At 36.1% G+C, this 20,482-nt stretch overlaps 1 long non-coding RNA gene across 2 annotated transcripts in view; it reads left to right on the forward strand.

Moving 5' to 3' along the window:
* LOC125617104 overlaps window positions 1–14,611 on the forward strand; it is a 19,219-nt gene extending 4,608 nt beyond the window's left edge. Inside the window, exons 2-3 of one of the 2 annotated variants that reach the window (XR_007347969.1) lie at window positions 2,128–2,130; window positions 13,033–14,611. This is a non-coding gene — a long non-coding RNA (uncharacterized LOC125617104). Of the gene's footprint in view, window positions 1–2,127; window positions 2,131–4,403; window positions 12,039–13,032 lie in introns of those variants that run through there. The other variant, XR_007347968.1, reaches the window with a different exon arrangement.
* Window positions 14,612–20,482: the final 5,871 nt, after the last annotated feature.

Below are 20,482 nucleotides of genomic sequence, written 5' to 3' on the forward strand. Positions count from 1 at the left end.
TCGTCACGATGCAGGATGCGAGGCAAGGCACTGCACTTGAGTGATCCCTCAACGGACCTCAAGGAAAGCATGTCCTATTGCATGCGGGTTTGACGTCCACGCCCCGCCCTACGAAAAAAGGCGTCGGCTGATATGGGATCAGGTCTGGGGAAGACGCCTCCTTAGGAGTGATCCATACATTGCAGCCACTTCTGCACAGTGGGATAGGACCTCTACTTTCGCCTGCATTGTTATATAAAATAGAAGGGGGAACTGTGGTAAGCCATTCTTATAGACCGTGGCTGCCATTAGAAGATGGCGCCGGCTTCCACTGTGGCCTGTGATAAACAACTCCTTTTATGGAGAGTTGGCGCGCAATCCCTTACCACCCTATGAGAGAGATCCACGTGGCGGCTTGGGATTGGGACGCGGGGGGCTTTATTAAGCTGTGCTTGGGTGTGTTCGGGCGGCAGGCGCTAGAAGATGATACATGACTCAAGGCCTGAATAAACTGTTGAAAGAAGAATCCTGTGTCGTGTTTCCCTTGCCGGTGAGGGGTCGCGACAATTAATATTATGAGGTAGACATCTGGCTAATAAAACACCTTGAGAAAACTCCTAAAATATGCCCCAATTATAGCTGTCCCCTACCCTGCCCTTCAAATAATCTTTATACTAGCACTTCCAATATAATAGTGAAAAAGATTATTAGCTTTGCAACTTGCCTTTCCAACAAACTGCGTCTAGATAGCTGGGGTTTAGAAAGAGATAAGAAGGGGATGGGAAGAAAAAAAAGTAAGTGGCAAATATATTAATCTCTTTAGATTTTTGAGAACCAAGTCTCACTGCAAAACTGCCTTTTATTTGCCATTCCACAGGGAGAGAATAATGTTTATCCTGATTTTCAAGGTAAATCAATATGGTTAGGTAGTAAAAAGAACAAAACTCCAAACCTCAAGTTCCTAATAACTCAGAAAACAATGAATTTTAGACAGACTTTACTGTGATATATTGGCTTTCATGGAGTCACAGAATTATTGGACCGAAAAATCTTAAAATGAGCTCTTGAAGCCATTTAAAAACTATAGGGGATATTGGACTTTCAACTAATTGGTCCTGGTGTCGTACAGCAAGCATAGGACTCTTACCAGATTTTTGATGACATTGAAGTTATGTGTGTTACTGGTTTTTACTCAACAAGCTTAATGAACCCCTTGAGAGCTACCCCAATTAGTGCTCCACCAGTGTGTGAGTAGAAAAATTAACATTTATTCAAAGATATACCACAGGGATAAACATCAAGTAAATGTAGTATATTACTTATTATTTTGTATTTAATATGTCCTGAAAAATGAAGATGTTCAATCTTTGAGATATACCTTGGTGCCTTAAGATACCAAGTATAAGTTACCTTATTTGATGTCCACAGCCCATGGTGGGTGATAATTAATCCCATGAGACTTGAGTCATTATCTCCACTTTACAGATGAGGTATTTGAGTCTCAAACCACTAGAGACTTAGCCATAACCACATAATTTGTAATGCACTAAGCTCTTTTTGAAAATTTCATGCTCTTTCCACTACAAACTCAAAAAAGACTCTTTATGTCAAGAACATATTTTCTAGATCAATGAGTTATAAAGAATATCAACATATTCTGCAAAGCACAGAAAAAACAGAATGAAGAGACAACCTACAGATGGGAAAACAAATTTGCAAACTATACATTGGACAAAGAGTTAATATCCAGAATATATAAGGAACTAAAAAAGCTCAGTCACAAAAAACTAAATAATCCAACAGGCAATAGACCTAAATAGACATTTCTCATATATAATGGCCAACAGGTATATGAAAATACTATTCAAGATCACTTTTTTCATCACTGTGCCAGGGACAAAATATAACCCCCCAAAATAGGCTCCCAGTGACCTCCTTCCTCCAGCTATACCTACCTATAGTTACCACCCAGTTAGACCATTCAGGGGATTAATCCACTGATTAGGTTAGTGCTCTCCTAATCCAATTATTTCAATTCTGAACATTTTTGTATTGTCACACAAATGAATTGGGGTGAGGGGATATCTCATATCCAAAACATAACAAATGGCTTTTCTTCAAAAAATAAAAGATAAAACTGCTGGAAAGGATGTTAAAAAAGGGGAATCCTTGTATACCTTTAGTGGGAATGTGAATTAGTATCCATTATGGAAAACAGTACAGAGGTTCCTCAAAAAATTAAAAACAGTACTATTATACTATCCAGCAATCCCACTAGTAGTTATATATGTAAAAAACTGAAAATGTTAAAAAGAGTATCAACCTACAGGGAATAAGTAATTTGTTCTGTTTTCCTTAAAAGAAAAAAGGCCTATCTAAATGAATAAACAATTTTATAAAAATCTATCATGTGACCACAGTTTTTGTAAGTCATTTTCTCATTATCCCTTAGAAATTCTTTCAAATTCTTCAGCTCTTGTTTCATTTTCTATCCCCTCCTAAAAATACTGAAATGTGTAAGAACTTAGTTATACTTTTATTTTTGGTCCTCATGCATGACCTTTTAGGTCAGAATAACAATTATTTTTTCTTGGATGCTTTTTGTAATTAAAATAGCTTGCATGAAGTAAATGAAATATCACCTCTTTGTAAATATATCTTGATATCTGAGTATCTGAGTAAGATTCCAGACTCTTTCAAGGTTGTTTTTGCTAGAAATAACCAGAGATAATCAAACCAACTAAAAGTGTGTTCATTGACTGTGACAGCAAATGTTTGTCCCCTGTGTACTGAAGACAACAATAAACACAATCTGGTGCCCATTCCTGGTGCTGAGGAGATCACAGTTCAGGAGAGGTGTACCTATGTTCAATTAAGCAAACATGTATCCTATTTAGCAATGTAGCCTCAATGGCAGGCTGAGAGAGGGAAAACTATTAACTCTACTGAAGCAAGTAAAGATTTCAAAAAGGTGGTGATGAGTGAACCAAATCTTGAAGTTATAGATGCTTCTGCTACGAGATGAGGCAAGAAGGAAGAGGAGTGATCCCAGTGCTCTGGATGATATGTCATCAGATCTCTAGCTGGATTCTCTGTCACACACAGTGCTGGCACCCATGGAGAGAGGAGAATTTTTTTGCTGTAGTTATTAGAATTCAGTTTCTCTTTTCTTCTTCAATATGCAAGCCTCCCTAAAGTCCTTGCCAAATCACAAAACCCTCCAAGTCAAATATGCATCAATGTTAGACTCTGGTTGGAAGCATTTCCATTCACAGTTACTCATGCTAAGCCCTGTGGTGTTACTGAGTTACAGAGAATTTAAAGCACCATCCCCAAAATCTGTTCTTTTTTCTGTTACTGAGAGCATTCTACAGCCTGACTGAACTGATTGATTTCTGGAATCACGGCCAGAGTTTTGGGTTTCTTTGGGTATGCAAACTAATAGCTGATACAGAAATTTTCAACCAAGAATTTTTAAATGGTCTCCCAAAAGGCACATAAGACAAGATGGCATGAACTAATTCATAAAACTGAGTGAAAAAAGAACTGTTTTATTAATTATACTAATGAACACTTATGAAACATTTAGGATGATATTTTCTTGTTTTGAGTATGCTCTTGAGATTGGCTTTTCAATTAAATTATCATCATTTGCTCAAGAAGAATAACTTAAATCCTGTCAGTCACCCTATCTGTTTCATTTTGCTTAACTTTCAAGGTTTTGATCTAATCTTATAGCCCACCATGACAATTTAGGCCTTCTTGATTTCTGAATTCCCCTAGCCTTACTCCCTTTACCATCATCTGCTCTGCACAATTCACTAACGCATATATATTATCTTGTTCTCCATTTCTGTTCTCTTTTTAAATATCAATTAAGAAGGAACTCCGTCTTAGACTTTCTTTTATACCACCATGATGCTAACACAATGCTAAGCATACAGCTTTGTTTAGAAGTTGTTTGGAAGTTAACGGTCTGTAAAATTTAGCTTGTTTTCATGCACTTAGTTATCTGGTCTATTGTATCAAAGCAGATTAGAAGCAGCCACAAGAGAAAATCTCTGAGTTAATACAGTAAGACTAGATTAAATGGGATCAGCTAGCCAAAGCGGTACAACTGCTAACCCCAAAATAGACTGGGGTCCTTCAATGAGGCACATTAATTGATAAACATTAAATGTATCTGATAATGTAATGAAAATATCGAAGTATTCATCTACATTTCAAGTTTAACAACTATCTAATAATTACTATGTACCAAGAATTATGGTAGAACATGAGTTTACAAAGGTTGTCATGGCAATTAGCAGAGAAGGATTCATTACATAGTCTTCAAAGCAAAGTAGTAAAAGCTATGTCAGATATAAATACATTATGGAAGAACAGATAGAAGATACTCCCTTAATAAGATTAGATCAAAAAAGGATTCCTGTATTGTCTTTCGTTGATGACTTAAAAAATCAAGAAAATGTAGTTGTCAGTCATTGTTTAGTAAGGCATTATCATCCCTAAAAGTAAATTTAAAAGAGGGCTTAGAAGAAAAAAGACCCAAACTGCTTCAGGAGTTGGGATGTTCATTAGAGGCATGACTTTGGATAGAAGTAAAATGTTCCTAAGCACAATACGGACACTGAAGAATACATTTTTGGACACTGAAGAATACATTTTTGAAGTGTAATACTATGTTGTGTTACAAAGATCCATCACTCACAAAATATAAACAATCACCTAACATAAAAAAAAATATTTCACAGCAAGGAACTGAGCAATTTAGAGCAATTAATGCAGATTACACCTAGTTACCATATTACCCAAGCTGAAGCACAATTATATAAACCATCTGGGTGTCATTTAAGAGGAGCACAAAACAGAGAATCTATTCTTTCAAGGGATTCATGAATCTTCCTTCAAGAATAAGATTTATACCTATGATTAAATTTTTAAAAAACAATCTTCACTAAATTATGGTGTGATCTTTAGTTATAGTTGATATCCAAATGAATTAATGATTTAAACTCAAATGATACTTCAATCTAATAACTCCATATTTCAACTGAAACCTGAAAGTTCATCTATGGTCATTATATTTCTTGAATCATCAACTATAAAATGTTCATAAACAGGATGCTGCTTATGATACATGTACTCAAGCAAGTAGAGCTCAAACTAGCTCTTAATGAACTTTCAATAACCAAGTAGATAAAATTTTAGTCAGTCTATCGCAAAACTAGCTTATGCTAGTTACCAAGGGACATGGACTGTTTTTATAAATTCACTTTTCTATCTGGAATCACATTTTAAAGACTGGCTGCAAACTCTGCACCTGAGATGTAAGTACTATCTGCATTTTAAATATGTTTAAAACATCACAGTTTTTCACATATAGCATGTTGTATATGCTTAATTTCATGTCATGGCTAAGAACCACCAATTATGGTGCCAAAAGAGACCTTGTTGATACAAATGCCCTGTTGTTCCAGTATAGATGCAAATAAATCCCTAATACCCAAGCCCATTAGCACCAAGAAATCTTTGCAGAAAATTGGGTGACGTTCAGGGAATACATTGATAATCATTCAGAAAACTGAAGGTTCCATTTAGAATGGTTTGATCAGCCTCCTCTTATATAGAAAATAGATTTTGAGAGACAGCTGAAAATCATTCCCTCATCCATTGAACAGTTATTGATTGTGCATCTGCTGTGCCAGTCCCCATTCTAAGTGCTGGAATGCAGGAGCAAAGGTAGATAAGGGCCTGGAGCCATGGACTTTGAATTCTACCAAAGGAGTCAATCAACACTTAGAATGATAAATCAGTACTTTCAAACAATGAATGACAAAGGCTATAAAGAAAACAAAACAGATAATATGACATGATAAGGAAAGGAGAATCTAAGAGATGGTGTGTACCAAAACAGAAGTAAAAAGAGTAGCCAAATAGAGAATTCCAACAGGAAAATACAAAGACCATTCCACACTGACATGCATGAGGCATTAGACTGGAATCTTGCTGGGTGTTTGCTCCAGTCTGCATAAGGAAACAAGGGGAGTCTAGGGTGGGAATGTTGACTTCACCTCTTATTATCTGCATTTTGTGAGAGAGTTAAGCCAGTTTAACAAGCTCATTTACACAACACAAAATTGTGATAATAACATCTAATTTCTAAGTTTATAGTCAATGTTGATTAATGTAAAAAAGTGTATATTAAATGTTCAGTAAATATCAATTCTCTCCTCACTGGAGAAATAAATAAAATTTACACAACAGGAATTAAAAAGAATTATCAGGTCCAATTATAAGAACTCAATCTAGAACGTAACTGACAGTGGCTTGTGCAATATTCCTATAATCTCTCAGAAAAGTGAGATTTATCATCTTCCACTTATGATAGAGAAAACTGAAGCTCAAAAAAAGCCAGTGACATTTCCAAAATGACTCTGCCTTATGTGGAAGCTTGGAGTTGGACTGGGATCTGATCTCATTGGAAGACTTCTGGCTGCACTGTACTGTTTGCTAATCATAGCTCTGTGTTAAATAAACACATCAATAACGTCATTGAATAAAAGATAACAGCTTTTCATGAAGTAGTAAGGCAAAGGGAGGCTGTGGGAATTCCAGATGTGTTGTGTAGAGCGCAGTGTCTAGGTACAGTGGTCAAGGACAAGCCTAATAAAGCCAAATAAGCCCAGCACTGTGGTATACTATGTAGCCTGCAAAACTGGATTAATTTCTTCTAACAATTCAGCTTCTCATCTATTAATACTTACCCTGAGATAGTAACATTGACAGCAAAGCAAAATATGCCAATGTTTAAATAACATAAAACATGTAAAATATCTAGCACACTACCTGACATATGTTAAGTGCTCAATAATTGGCTAACCATAATTATTAGAATGCTATTTCTGATTTGCTTGAAGATTTTGTCAATTTATTTAAATGTTAATTTAAAAAGAATATCTTTTCAGAATATCACAAATCATAGTTTATCATTTTTTCACAGAAATAGTATTCTCACCAAGGTATACATATTCAAGGCAAATAAAGCCCCCTGATTCCTTTTAAAAAATTACATTGAGATGTACTAGTCCAATGACATAAGGAAGGAGACAAAGGTAAAATACATTTGTAGTTGATGGTTTATACATAGGAAAGAAGTCCATGAGTTAGTATATAGATGACTGTCATGTAAAACTCATATCTGCTAAGGATGCCTAGCATTCACGTCACAAGGTTAATATGACAGAGTGGAGTGGAGTGGACACTATTGAGCATGGATTTTATGGAATAGTTAAAAACATTCTTTTAACCAGCCTTTTATTAATAATGCGCCAGACCTCTTAACAGAATGGGCATTTTATGACTTCTGACCACAAAAATTCTGAGTAGCGTGAAAAAATTGTAAGAATGATCTGTTTTCAAACTCAATCTGTAAGTAATTGACCACATGCCAGTCAATAAGCATATCACCACTTACCAATGCATAGCATTTTATCTTATTTGTACTTCATAACAACTGAATGAGATGGCACAACAAGGATTAAAATTCCTACCATATAGATGAGGAAGGAGAGACTCCAAGAGAATTGATTTGCCAAAGTTACACTGCTAGGTAACAGCAGGAGCAGGATTTGACCTCTCTATTCTCCACCACATCATGATACACTTTTCTTCATATGACAATCTGGAAAATGTCTTTTGCTATTCAGAAGAGACTGGCTCTTTATATACTATATTTTATTAAAGTGACTATTTGTTAAAAAATAAAAATATCCTACTTAGTTATCTATAGGTGTGTCCTTGTTAACCTTGGAGTCTTAGAATCAGTTCTACTTTGGTAAACCATAAAATTATTTACTTTAAAAATGTACATTTATACAAAACTGTACATACACATAATAAATATCCACATATATATCCACATAGATACACACATATGTACAGAATTACATGTGTACCCATGAGTGTATATGTGTGTAGGTACCATATGCACTTTCATTAGCTCATGTTTAATAATATTAAATGATCCTGTCCTTAGCTCATGGAATGTGCATTATTTGTATCTGAATAAATGAGTTTTTTATGCTGTTATAGATAATTTAATACCATTGACTAGGACATCTTCTTGGATATTAAGAATATCTCATATATATGGAGAGATATTTTACAAATCACTTTTAATGTATTAATTATTGTGTAGACATAAGAGCTTAGGAATCTCAGGGGTGTTACTTTATTAATAGTTTTTAAATTATTAATTAGTGACAGCCAGAGGAGTGTTCCAGGATATTTCTTCACAAACTCAACTTTTTCCTCAAATAAACTCTGGAAAATACTAACTTATAAAGGCATATAATTACACATACAAATATGAGAAACCTACAGAAATGATATAGAAAAATAAATATGTGGGAATAAATTAGCTGTAAAAATACATTGTTACCAAATTTTAAGCAAAATACCAGAATTATGTAACCTTTGACAATAAACTCCTGGAGTAACAGATTGTGAATCTTAATTAAAAGGGGGGGGGGAGACAGCATTTTCCCAAAGTCCTTATAAAAGCAGAGTATGCTACACTTGACAATATTTATATCAAATTAGCATTGGAACCATGTGTCTAAGCCAATCCAGAATGCCACTTAAGGGGAAATAGGAAGGCAACAGATAACGATTTCATAGTCAACATCAAAATATGCGTAACAAGCCAATGGAAATGTGCAATAGCTAAAATCCACACAAAATTGTAGTTATATCCACACAAAGTGCAAAATCACATTTCATTATCATTGCAGAGAATCAGAAGTGTGTTCAGCATGATACAAGTGATAGTCTATGGGCTTCTGTGTTCACATATCCGCCCTCCTAACTATTGCCAAATAATGGGGCCTGTTTCTAAATATGTAGCTTTGTGTTGGGCATAGTATCTAGAACACTAACTACATTAGTCTTTTTTTCCTTCAGTATTTACAAAGCCTTCTGGCATTATATAGTCACAGAAATAAAACAGTATGTTCCATTGACTCAGCATCTTCCTTTTCCTATTTTCATAAAGTGAATTAATGATGATTTACTTTGAACAGTAGGACTATATAGAAGTGGCTCTGCTTGATTTTACAATTCCTTTAGTCACTGCTAATATGATGCCTGTCTTAACAAATAAAAATGGAAACATCTAGGTTTCTCCTGTTTCTTCACTGTTTTCATTTATAAAATGAAATAAGAGGAAAGAGGAGATAAATCTTTCATTTATTTATTTATCTATACCATAGTTTTAATGTCTAACATGCCAAGATAAATAAGGGGAAGATATTTTAAAGGTCTCTACAATTTTCTCCTTTGTAAAATCAGTCTCCTTCTCTGTGACTACTACACTACCTAATTAAAAACACACACAATTTTAATACACATATACACATACCTTTTAAAATATACACACACACACACATGCACACACGCACACACGTGCACACATACACATGAATATACCAGTGAACAAATGACTTCTTTTTATTTTAACTTATATATAATAATTGTGAATATGTATGGAGTATTGTGTAAATAATTTGGTATATGTATACAATGTGTGATGATCACATTAGAGAAATTGACATTTTCATCTCCTTAGACATTTATCATTTCTTTTTCTTTTTCTTTTTTTTTTTTTTTTTTGGTACTGGGGATTAAACTCAACCACTGAACCACATCCCCAGCAATATTTTGTATTTTATTTAGACACAGGGTCTCACTGAGTTGCTTAGTGCCTCATTTTTGCTGAGGCTGGCTTTGAACTCACAATCCTCCTGCTTCAGCCTTCCCAGCCGCTGGGATTACAAGCATTCACCAATGCACTCGGCTTTTCATTTCTTCTTGATGAGAAACTTGGACCTCTTCTCAACTGACTTCTTGAGAGGTGATTTTGATCAAATGTTCTCTCAGAATTTCATTTAAATTAATTTCCCAGACAGATGAGATGGAAAGACAAAAGTGGGGGAGAAAAATTTGATTTAAATCAATCAAGGTTTTATCTGGCTGATCTAATCCTTGTCCTTCTGATATATTCTAAGGAAAGAAAAGAAGGCAGAGTATGAAAGAAGAAAAGCACTTTCTCTTGGGAAATAGAAGAAATATTATAATTTTAAATAGAAGAGAAAATGAAATGTAAATATCGGGGGATGTGTTTCTATTGTTAAATTTGAACTTAATTTTAAAAGTATTTTCTAAAATAAAACGTACCATATCTTTTCATCATCACATTCCCGTATCCTTAGGCCATGTGATTTAGGGATTGTCTACTGTTTCAATTTATTAGTTTTAGATCTTCCATATCAAAAAGAAACTCCAAATTTTGTGAGATTTTTGAAGAGAACCATTTAGGTGAGTTAAACCTCAGTAAATGGGGCTTCTTGGGAATGCTAATCATGACAAAAGATTTTGCATCTTTCAAACTCTTTTTTGAGTGTAACTTTTTCTAATATCTACTTAACATTCCCTTGCCTTTACTTCTGATTCGGAGTTACTTCTTTCTCTGAGTTGTCTCTTATCTTCATCTGTTAGGGCTGCTGTAACAGAATATGTTAAAATGGATGACTTATAAACAGCCGAAAAGAACTTCTTACAGTTGTGGATGCTGAGAAGTCCAAGGTCAGGTGATGACAGACTTGGTGTTTCCTAAAGACTCACTTTTGGTTCATAGATGGCACCTTCTTACCCAGCCCTCACCTAATGAATAGCTCTCCAGAGTCTCTAGTAAGGGCACTGATCCAATTCAGGAGAGCCCTCAGGATATTCACTTTCCAGTGGCCTCATTTTCTGACACCATCATCTTGTTGGTTTTGGGTTTCAATGTATGACTGTTGGGGACACAGCCATTCCAACTGCAGCATTGCTCCTTGTCACTGCTGCCACTCTTCCTTCTCTCTCCCTTTTATGAGTAGCTTCCTGTCTTCTTAGGTGAAGAACCAAAACCAACTGATAGAAGTACAGATATCAGATCATATGAAAGCAGAATAATTTTTCCACTGAAAGTCCAAGTGATTGCATGCAAAGATACTGTCATTATTCTTTTCGATGTTTAGAATGCTTTTGTTTATTAATTAATTTATTTATTTTGCTTTCTTTCTGGTCTTCCAACATATTTTAATTTGGAAGGAATAATAACTACATAGGAAAAGGTTTTGAAACTATTAAATAAAAATTAGATTAGCAACAGTAATCTTCCAAATGGATCAAGCCTAAGAAATGAATGAGATTGGATAACTACTGACAGATAAAACATGTCTTTATAAAGATGTACCGTTCACCACAAAGAGGGCTTCCCTTGGACACAGAATAAGAAAGTCATCCAGAGGAGGCTTGGTGTCTTGAGATATGGACCCTCAAAATGTTGCCTATAGGATCCTATCTTCAAATATTACCAATGGACTCAAGCAGCTTAAATGTAATACCAAGCAAGAGGCAGATCTATGTGATGGAGGTATATTGTTTGTCCAGACATGAAATGGTGAAAGGTAACATAAAGCCTGTTTCATTTCCTCACTCTCTTGCTAACTTTTCACCTGTCCCCTCACTGTCTGGCTTATAGAGCAGCCTAAAACATTCCTGGGGCCTTCTGACAGCTCACTGCACACTCTGCCCTGGATCCAGAGCAGGGCTGGAGCAAGAAATTAGATTTTCTCATTCCTAGTTCACTTATCTATCCACTGCAAAAACAACGTGGTGGGCTGCGGTTGCGGCTCAGAGGTAGAGCGCTCGCCTACCATGAGTGAGGCACCGGGTTTGATCCTCAGCACCACATAAAAATAAAATATTGTGTCCACCTATAACTAAAAAATAAATATTAAAAAAAAACCAATGTGGTAATTCTGGCAACATTTAAACTAGTGAGTTATCAGGACTCTATGGATAAGTACTAGAACCAACTGTATGCCACAGATGTCCTCAGGCCTCTCCCAGCTGCAGGGGCTTCCTCTACTGCAGTATAGACTCTAACTACCATCCCTCCTGGAGAGCAAGCAGATCAACAGACATTAAAAAAAAAAAAAGAAAAAAAAAGAAAACGTGTTCATTTTAAGAACCCTTCAAAGACAGAATATCCAAATGTTGAGATATCTGATTACTGTCTACATTGCTCTCCTAATTTTCTGACCTGCCAAGACAGGCTGAATATAAACACAGCAGGACATCATTGAGTAAACACTAATGAAGAGTTAAAAAGAAAACCACAACAAATTATGCATATGCTAACCTAGAATGGTGGTGTTGATGGCATATTTTTATGGGTAAATCTACATTTGTTCTTTAAGAAATAATTTCATATATCTCTCTAAGAAACAAATAATTTGATTCTTGAAATATTTGTCAAAGTCAAGTTTGTGCAAAGACTATTTTTTATCACAATACTCTGTTATTTGACAGCTATTTCAATGCAATTCTGATTTTAAAACACTGTGATAGAGATATTTCATTTTACTTTTAAATCAAATCTTCAAAAAGTGTCTGATTTAACAAGAAACAGGAAATCTCAAAACATGAGATTAGTATTTATCTTCTAAGTAAAATTTCATAGATCCCTTAGTTTTGTGAAGAACATTACTCCATCTAACAAATGAAATGAATTACAAATTTAGTACATATAAGTAATATATAATTTTGTATCAGGCTTTTATAATAACTTAAGAAATTTAATACAAATTTGACACTGTCAAATTTAAAAACAAAAGATCTTTAAGTTCAACCTTGACATTTCAGAAGAAAACAAGATGGAGTACTGAGGTTATGTCATCTTCTTATCTCATTTGCACTAATATTAGTATTCCTGAACATCCTTGAGCCTAAACCCAGAAACTCTAGCTAATATACAGGATTACAAATAGAATAAAATCCAGGTAGCCAGCAGAATTCCCCCATATGAAATAGCCTAACTTTTTTCAACGGTCTTTGTGCAAGTTTCACTATCTAGATTTCTTTTGAGGACGGCAAAGATATTGCTAACCCCTTGCTACCTTCAACCTTCACATTTTATCAAGAACAAGTACCAGACTCAAAGTGTAGGTGCCTACTTTAAAAAAAAAAAAAAAACTAAAAATGAAAGAAAGAAGCCTATTTGGTTAGAATTCTCCCACAACATGAGACATGTCCCATGAATAGGACTAATTCATTCAGTTCTCCATAATTAAGTTATAAAGCAAAAATTTTAAAAAGGAAGAAAAAGTTGTCTTCTGGATTGCTAGACTGGCTTATGTGCAATACTATGAAGAGGGAAAAGCTCACTCTTCTTGGTAATTGGAACTCAAAGACCACATCCCATGTTGTTCGATGTAGATTTCTTGATTGGCATCTCAAACAATATTGCAATATAATTATTTTTAATTGCCAATTCACATATCTTAAGCAAAGAATACATAAGGCTCCCCAGAGGTACTGTTCTACAGCAGGAGTTTAATGCATCAATGCAGGCTTTAGTGAATGGGGGGTTTTGTCAATATTTCACTTGCACATCACCCACAACATAACAACACCACTTAAAATTTATAAAGGCCTTTTATTTGCAAAGTGCTTTATAATAATTAATCCTCAGAATATTCATTTGTGGGGGATATGAGTAATACATTATAAAACCGAGAATTTCAAGCAAGAAATGATTTGGATAAGACCAAAAAGGAATCACTGTTTTGAGACTGAAATACAATCTGTAGCATCCCCAAAATTAGCAGTGCTGTTTTGCCATGGTTCACATGTCTTTTAGGCATTGATAGCAGCATCGCACTGTTCTCTTTGTGCTGATTGTATTTCTCAAAGGCTCACTTCTGTTCTTCCATGAATGTTGTTAAAGTTTTAAAGCCATGGATGTTTTTGCATACATTCTCAATACAGAGTAGAATCCTAACCTTTCTGGACACACATTCTGTAACAGTGAGAGAAAATTTGTAACTGTTACTAAAACCTTGCACCATTGATGCTTTTGTGCTGGCAGTCCATGGCACACGGTGGCTATCATCATTCCAAAGATCACTAATGAATAAAGAACTAATGTTCTCTGAGCTTCATTCATTCCTTCATTCATGAAGTCCATCATTATTTGCTGAGCTCTGCTATTTGCAAGGCATTGTCCGATTCAGGAAGAAGAAAAGAAAAAATATATCTGTCCCTTGATCTCATAGAGTTTGTAAAGAATGAGAGACACAGGTAAATAAAAGAAATGAAGATGATTAAATACAATATGGGAGCAGGAGCACAAAGAAAGCAACAAATATTTCTAATGGATAAGGATTCAAGACAACGCTTTACAAAGATGTAGTTTTTACTTGGATTTTGGATAAGCATGGTTCTGATACCCAGAAAAAGTTGGGTAAGGATATTGCAGGAAAGTATAAGATATAGGAACAGCTTCCCTGCTCCACCAATTTGGGAAAATTTGTAGCTGAAATTATATCACTTTTGACTATACTCTGCTAATTCAAACTCCATTCAGTTTCTGAGAAATTCTGGGTGAGAATGGCTTGTGATTACCATACAAATTGGTTGTATGTAAATGTGTGCTTCTACAGTGCTTGAGGATACAGCTTATTCATTCGTTTCTTTTAAATATTCCTAGGATTGTTTGCCTTCCTAATGTATATTATATTTTTTTTAAAAAATGGGAGAAGTAAGTCTTTCTTGAATAAAGGCTGAAAAACCAGGCACATAGCACGCCACAAATACTTATTGAGAAACATATAATAAATCTACAGGAAATCCTCAAATATCTGTTGTATGCATATTTTGCTCCACAGGACATGGTGCATTCCTAACGAGATGTCTTAGCAGTACCAACACACTGCCAATGCTCAATAAATTCTGCTCAAATTCAACATTGTCTGATGAGTTCACAATTTCAAGAGACTGGGGGTGATTCCAGACTAAAAGAAGAACAAATGGCACACCCAGGAAGTTTTAATTAGGAACCCTTGTGCAAAGTGCAAGACACAGAGCACTGAGCCAGAGTGTGAACACATGTCTTCCAGCTGCAAGATCAAGATTCTTTCCATGGAGACACTGATCCAACTGGATACTTCTTCACGAGAAGGACTTAACATCAGTGGGAATCACAAAGCTGTTTATTTTTCTTCCAAGTGCTCATTGCCCTACCTGTCCCACTGGGGCCCATTTTTCTCTATGGTTTGTGTTTTCATCTCCCAAAAAGCCCAATAGAAACTTCAGCAAAGCCCAGGGGAGCACATGCAATCAGCTCTGCCACCCCAGTGCTCACTAGGGAAGACACTAGTAGCTAAGAGCACTGGTAGACAGGGCACACTCACTGGAAAATCTTACCTATTCTATCACATGGCACTCGTCCTCCTGGCGCTTGCCACCACTAGTACTTTCTAAATTATAATGATCTACTTTAATCTCAATAAGCACAGGTGTAACTGACTTTAAAACCAGTCTGTATGTTTGCTGGAACATCTCTCTCATTGTGGGCTGATCATCAAAGGTTAAAGAGTAACAATAGAGTGGTTGGTAAGAGATCTTATAGATTACGTTTATTCTAAGTTCAAACACACATGTCGGACCAATATCAAAATCCTGAGCTATCAATCTCCTACCTTCCAACTAGAGCTATGGCAGGCTGGAAGAAGACAATTTTGGTCAAATCAGATCTGTCATAAAGAAATTCATGAGAGGGCCTGGGGTTGTGGCTCAGTGCCACTCACAGGAGTGGCACTGGGTTCTATCCTCAGCACCACATAAAAATAAATAAACAAAATAAAGGTATTGTGTCCATCTACAACTAAAAAAAATTTCAATAAAATAAAATCATGAGAAGCAAGAGTGCAGAGCTATAGGCAATTGTCTATCAGTCTAATCCTTTTTCTTTGTCCTTTGATGTATTTTCTATTTTACATTAAAAATGATTATTCTGGAAAGGGAATCCATAGTCTTCACAAGACCACTAAGGTGACCCATGGTATTAAAAAGGCTGTTTGGAAATCAGTTAATGTGAGAGGAAGCCAAATGTATGAGGCCAAAAAGAAGAGTGAAGTCATTATTCACGAAAGAAACAAGGGAAGGTGTTGGGAAAAAAAAGGATGTAAAAAAACTAAATGTTTACTGTGAAAAGATGTACAACAGAAAGTAGTCTATGATGTCAGGAAGGGGTTAGATTAAGATTGAGAATCACTGGGCATGGAGTCAAATATTTCCAAGACAAGATTCATAGACCTGAAAGCTCTTTTTATCTTGCAAGTAGGGTCTTAAAGAAACAAATAGTCACTAGGCAAAGATTGAGGAGAGCTACTAAGCATTGCTTCATTAATTAATCAGTAACCTATTAAGTGAAAATTTAGTGATCACTTATTATGGTCAGGTATTATATACACGGGGACAGATGTCCACTGATACAAAACCCCAGAAATAGCCTCTGAGGTTGTGGAACTGAGTATCTACTTCAAGAAACAGAGATTAAGTGAATGAGAACTCAAAATAAAAAAAAAAATAACAAATAAAGAGTAATGATAAGCACTATGGAAGAAAAGAGTAAGGTGATAAAGAAGGCATATATAGCCTAGCAGCATGAAAACTGAAACTGTGACCTGTCAGGTGAGCAGGCAGTGCAGGGAGAGTGCTGCACAGAGAAACAGCATGTGGGGAATTAATAAGCACATGTTGGGATGTATCATTCTCTCCATCCCCAAACAGCCCAATTCGGGTTCAGAAGTCTCAGAAAGGGGTTAGTGCTGCTCAGTATTTTAAATTGTTATATTTTTCAATCCAATGGAGAAATCAGGTAGACACTTCAACTTAAGAAGAAGAGGGAGTAAGAACAAGTAAGGAAAGAAACAAGGCTAAAGAGGCTTCCTAATTCTTTGACAGGAGGCTGAGCAACCCTTCTTTCATGGAGTCTCCAAACTAGGGCCACTTGTTCTCTTTTATACCCTTTGCAATAAGAGAATGTGAGAATGTGATAAAGAAAATAAGAGAAACCCTATTTCATTTCAATATTTGCTGAGGATCCAAATTACACAACTATAAAAGTCTTATGGAGAATACAAAAGTAAGCATGGTGCTTCCTTTACAGAATAACCCAGTGAGAGAAAGGAGAAGGAAGAAAGAAGGAAGGAAAGAAAGAAGAAAAGAAAGGAAGGAAGGAAGGAAGGAAGGAAGGAAGGAAGGAAGGAAGGANCAATTAAACAAATTTAAGTAAGCATGCAGAGGAAAGATGATAATAATGGGCATAACAAAAAGCAATGAAATGCATAAAAATCAGGAATTCTGTCAGCCTAGTTGACAAAAACATCGACTTGAAGGATGTCCTTGCCAGGTTAGGACACATTCCTTTTCTAGCTACTGTCAACCTGGGCTCAGCTCCACTCAGAAGTGCCTGCTTGGCTGGCAGCTGCTGAGAGTAGGCAACTCCTCCTAGCAACAGATGGAGCCAATCAAAAGCCAGCAGCAGTGATCCTTGCTGTTAAGTGCAATGACATCTCATTTATCTGGCAACTCCAGTGAAGACTATATAATGCATAAGATAATTACCAAGAGACTGTAATTTACTTTCCTATGCCCCAGAAACTATTAGGTTTTAGCCAATTTGATTGGAAATTTGCCTAAAATTAGACATGTCTATGCATGCTTAAAATATGAAGAGGTATCAGAATGTCTTAGACTGAATTAAAGTGAGTAAACAGACCAGAAGCTGTTTAGTTTTATAATTACTACTATGTGTTCTTAGGCATATAGTTTCCCTGAGCCTTAATTTTTTCATCCTTCAAAGAGATAAATACATGTGCCTAACATAACATATCTCACAAGGGGTACGGTGTTAATCATAAAAAAGTAACAGATATAAAAGCCCTTTGCAACTGTCTGGCACCACATATATAAATAATAACCGACATTTTCTTATTATTAGACAAACAGTATTTGATGTAGTCAATAGCTTCAGGTTTCACAGGGAAATCTTGGGTGAGTCACTTCATCTTTATTTCTTCACCTATCCAAGGTAGATACCGCTAGGGCATAATTTACAGAATAGCCATGAAGATTGGATAAATAAAATTACAAAGTCCAAATACATAGTAAGCACTCAAATATGTTAACTCAAGTCATTGTTATTATTATCACTCCATCACTTAATACTGTGAGAGCCTCTGGCGTTCAGTTGGACAGAGCTACTATTTCTATTAAGTGGCCCCAGAGCAGTGGGATGTGGAACTCTAAGCCTCCAAGCACACGTGTTTTAGGAATCCTGCATAAAACTCTCTCAACCCTCCTCAGCTTTTTTTTTTTTTCTTTTTTGGTACTGGGAATTGAACCCAGGGGCACTTAACCACTCAGCCACATCCCAGACCCTTTATAATATTTTATTTAAAGTCAGGGTCTCACTGAGTTACTTATGCCTCCCTAAGTTGCTGAGGCTGGCTTTGAATTTGCAATCTTCCTGCCTCAGCCCCCCAAGCCAATGGGATCATAGGCATGTTCCAGTTCACCGGAACCCCCTCCCCACAAGCTCCCTAATATATTCATGCATGTTGGAGGCTAGCCTCACACTTTCTACTTCTCCTGTTGGACATTAAAAACCAATTTTGCTTTCACTTGTCTCCTCTCCATGTAACTCCTCCATTATTCCATGAAATTACCTGTTACTGTTCCACACACAAAAATATATTTGGAATTGTTCATAATGTGCTTGATTAAGCAGTCTTGCTAAGAACACAGTTCCTCACAGGTCTGTATGAACAGAGTATCTCCTTTTTGTCTTACTACCAATTGGCTCTCCTGCATAGGAGGAAGGGAACAGATTTCTGTTACAGCAACTAGAGTAGGCAGCTTCTCCTTTTTCATTCAACTCCATTTGTTTGTGGTGATGGTTAATATTAAAAAGTAGAATACATATTATTGCATAGTCCATAATGTAACATGGCATGAAAATAGATTCTGTAACAGAGCTCACAGCAGTTTACAAAGGCTAATATTTTTTTAAAGAGAGAGAGAGAGAGAGAGAGAGAGAGAGAGAGAATTATATTTATTTTTTTAGTTTTCGGTGAACACAACATCTTTATTTTTAAGTGGTGCTGAGGTTCGAATCCAGCGCCGCGCACATGCCAGGCAAGCGCGCTACCACTTGAACCACATCCGCAGCCCCACAAAGGCCAATATTTTTACTGGACCCAAACCAGAGGACTTACTGACATGAATTATACTTCTGGGATGAAATCTTAAAATACCCTCTCCACTCCATAATGCTTATTCCACACTCAGAACTTGGGCAGATTCCACTCTGAATGTCTCCTTGTGTACTACTATCCGACCACTTTGCTGGACTCTAATTTCCTGTGAGAGCAGATGTTTGCCTTATACACATCCAAACCATCCAGCCAGCTTTGCACACAGTATATCCATAATGAGTGCCTACTTTAAATAAACGTAAGTAAAAACAAAAACGGAAGGGATGGAGAAGTTGGAAGGATAGAGGGATGGAAGAAAAACATGACAGATAAACAGAGGAGAGGGAGGAAGAAGAGGAAGAAGGATGGAAAGTCAGTAATGATATAATGTATATGGGCAGGGTCTCAACTAACAATTTAACGAAAATCCTTAGGTGATTTTGCAGACAGAGTAGAACCTTGTAGTAAGCACTCAAAAATGTCTCCAATTGCCATGTTTGTAAACTTCTCGTAATCCTTAGGGTGTTAGGCACTACCAAAAGGTACAGAAGAAAAATTAAAGTTGAATAGGCTCAATTTTCATACAAATTTAAAAGGTTAAAAAAATGATTTTTAAGCAGAGATATAATTCCTTTGTCTGGATATTTAATTCCTTTCCAGAAGTGCAGGTCCCTTAGGCCTTTCCTTGTCTATTCCACAGACCAACTCTGCCTCTCAGCCGGATTTCATGCCAGCCAGCTGTCATCTGCAGCCCTCTGGTTTCAGAATACTGACACCATTTTTCCACACACCTTTAAGTAACTTGCCTTTTTCTAATATAGCAATGATTACACTGGGTCTGATAAACTCTGGGATTTTTATGTGGATCAAACATACTTAAAGACTACTTGAACATAAACAAAAACAAAGCACATAAAAGCATAAAAACACTTTTTGGATGCATAATTTTTGTTTATATGATTTCAATCATGTGTTAACAGAAAAAAAAAAAAAAGCTGGAAATTTCTGAACATCATCCACTACAGAAGCCCCAATCCACTGATCCCTGCCATTTCCATCAGATACACAGGCAAACAGGCCTCAATCCCCAGTTCTGAGGTGGCATTTCCCAACAATGGAATACTGTCACAAGAGATAAAACGGCATCATGTTTCTGAGGGGAATTGTTATCACCACCAAGAAATTGGACAAGGAAATCTCCTTAATAGAAGTTGAGAATGAGATATTTTTAAAAAGGGCCTTTGGTACTGATGTGGAGGAAGAGTGAAGTAGGGAAGATGGAGAGAAGAAGAAACAGGAAAGCAGAGAAGTTGCTTCTGATGCAATTGTCAGGAATTATTGATTCAGACTTTCTT

Source organism: Marmota marmota, unplaced genomic scaffold, assembly GCF_001458135.2.
Source record: "Marmota marmota marmota unplaced genomic scaffold, marMar, whole genome shotgun sequence".
Taxonomy (NCBI): Eukaryota; Metazoa; Chordata; class Mammalia; order Rodentia; family Sciuridae; genus Marmota; species Marmota marmota.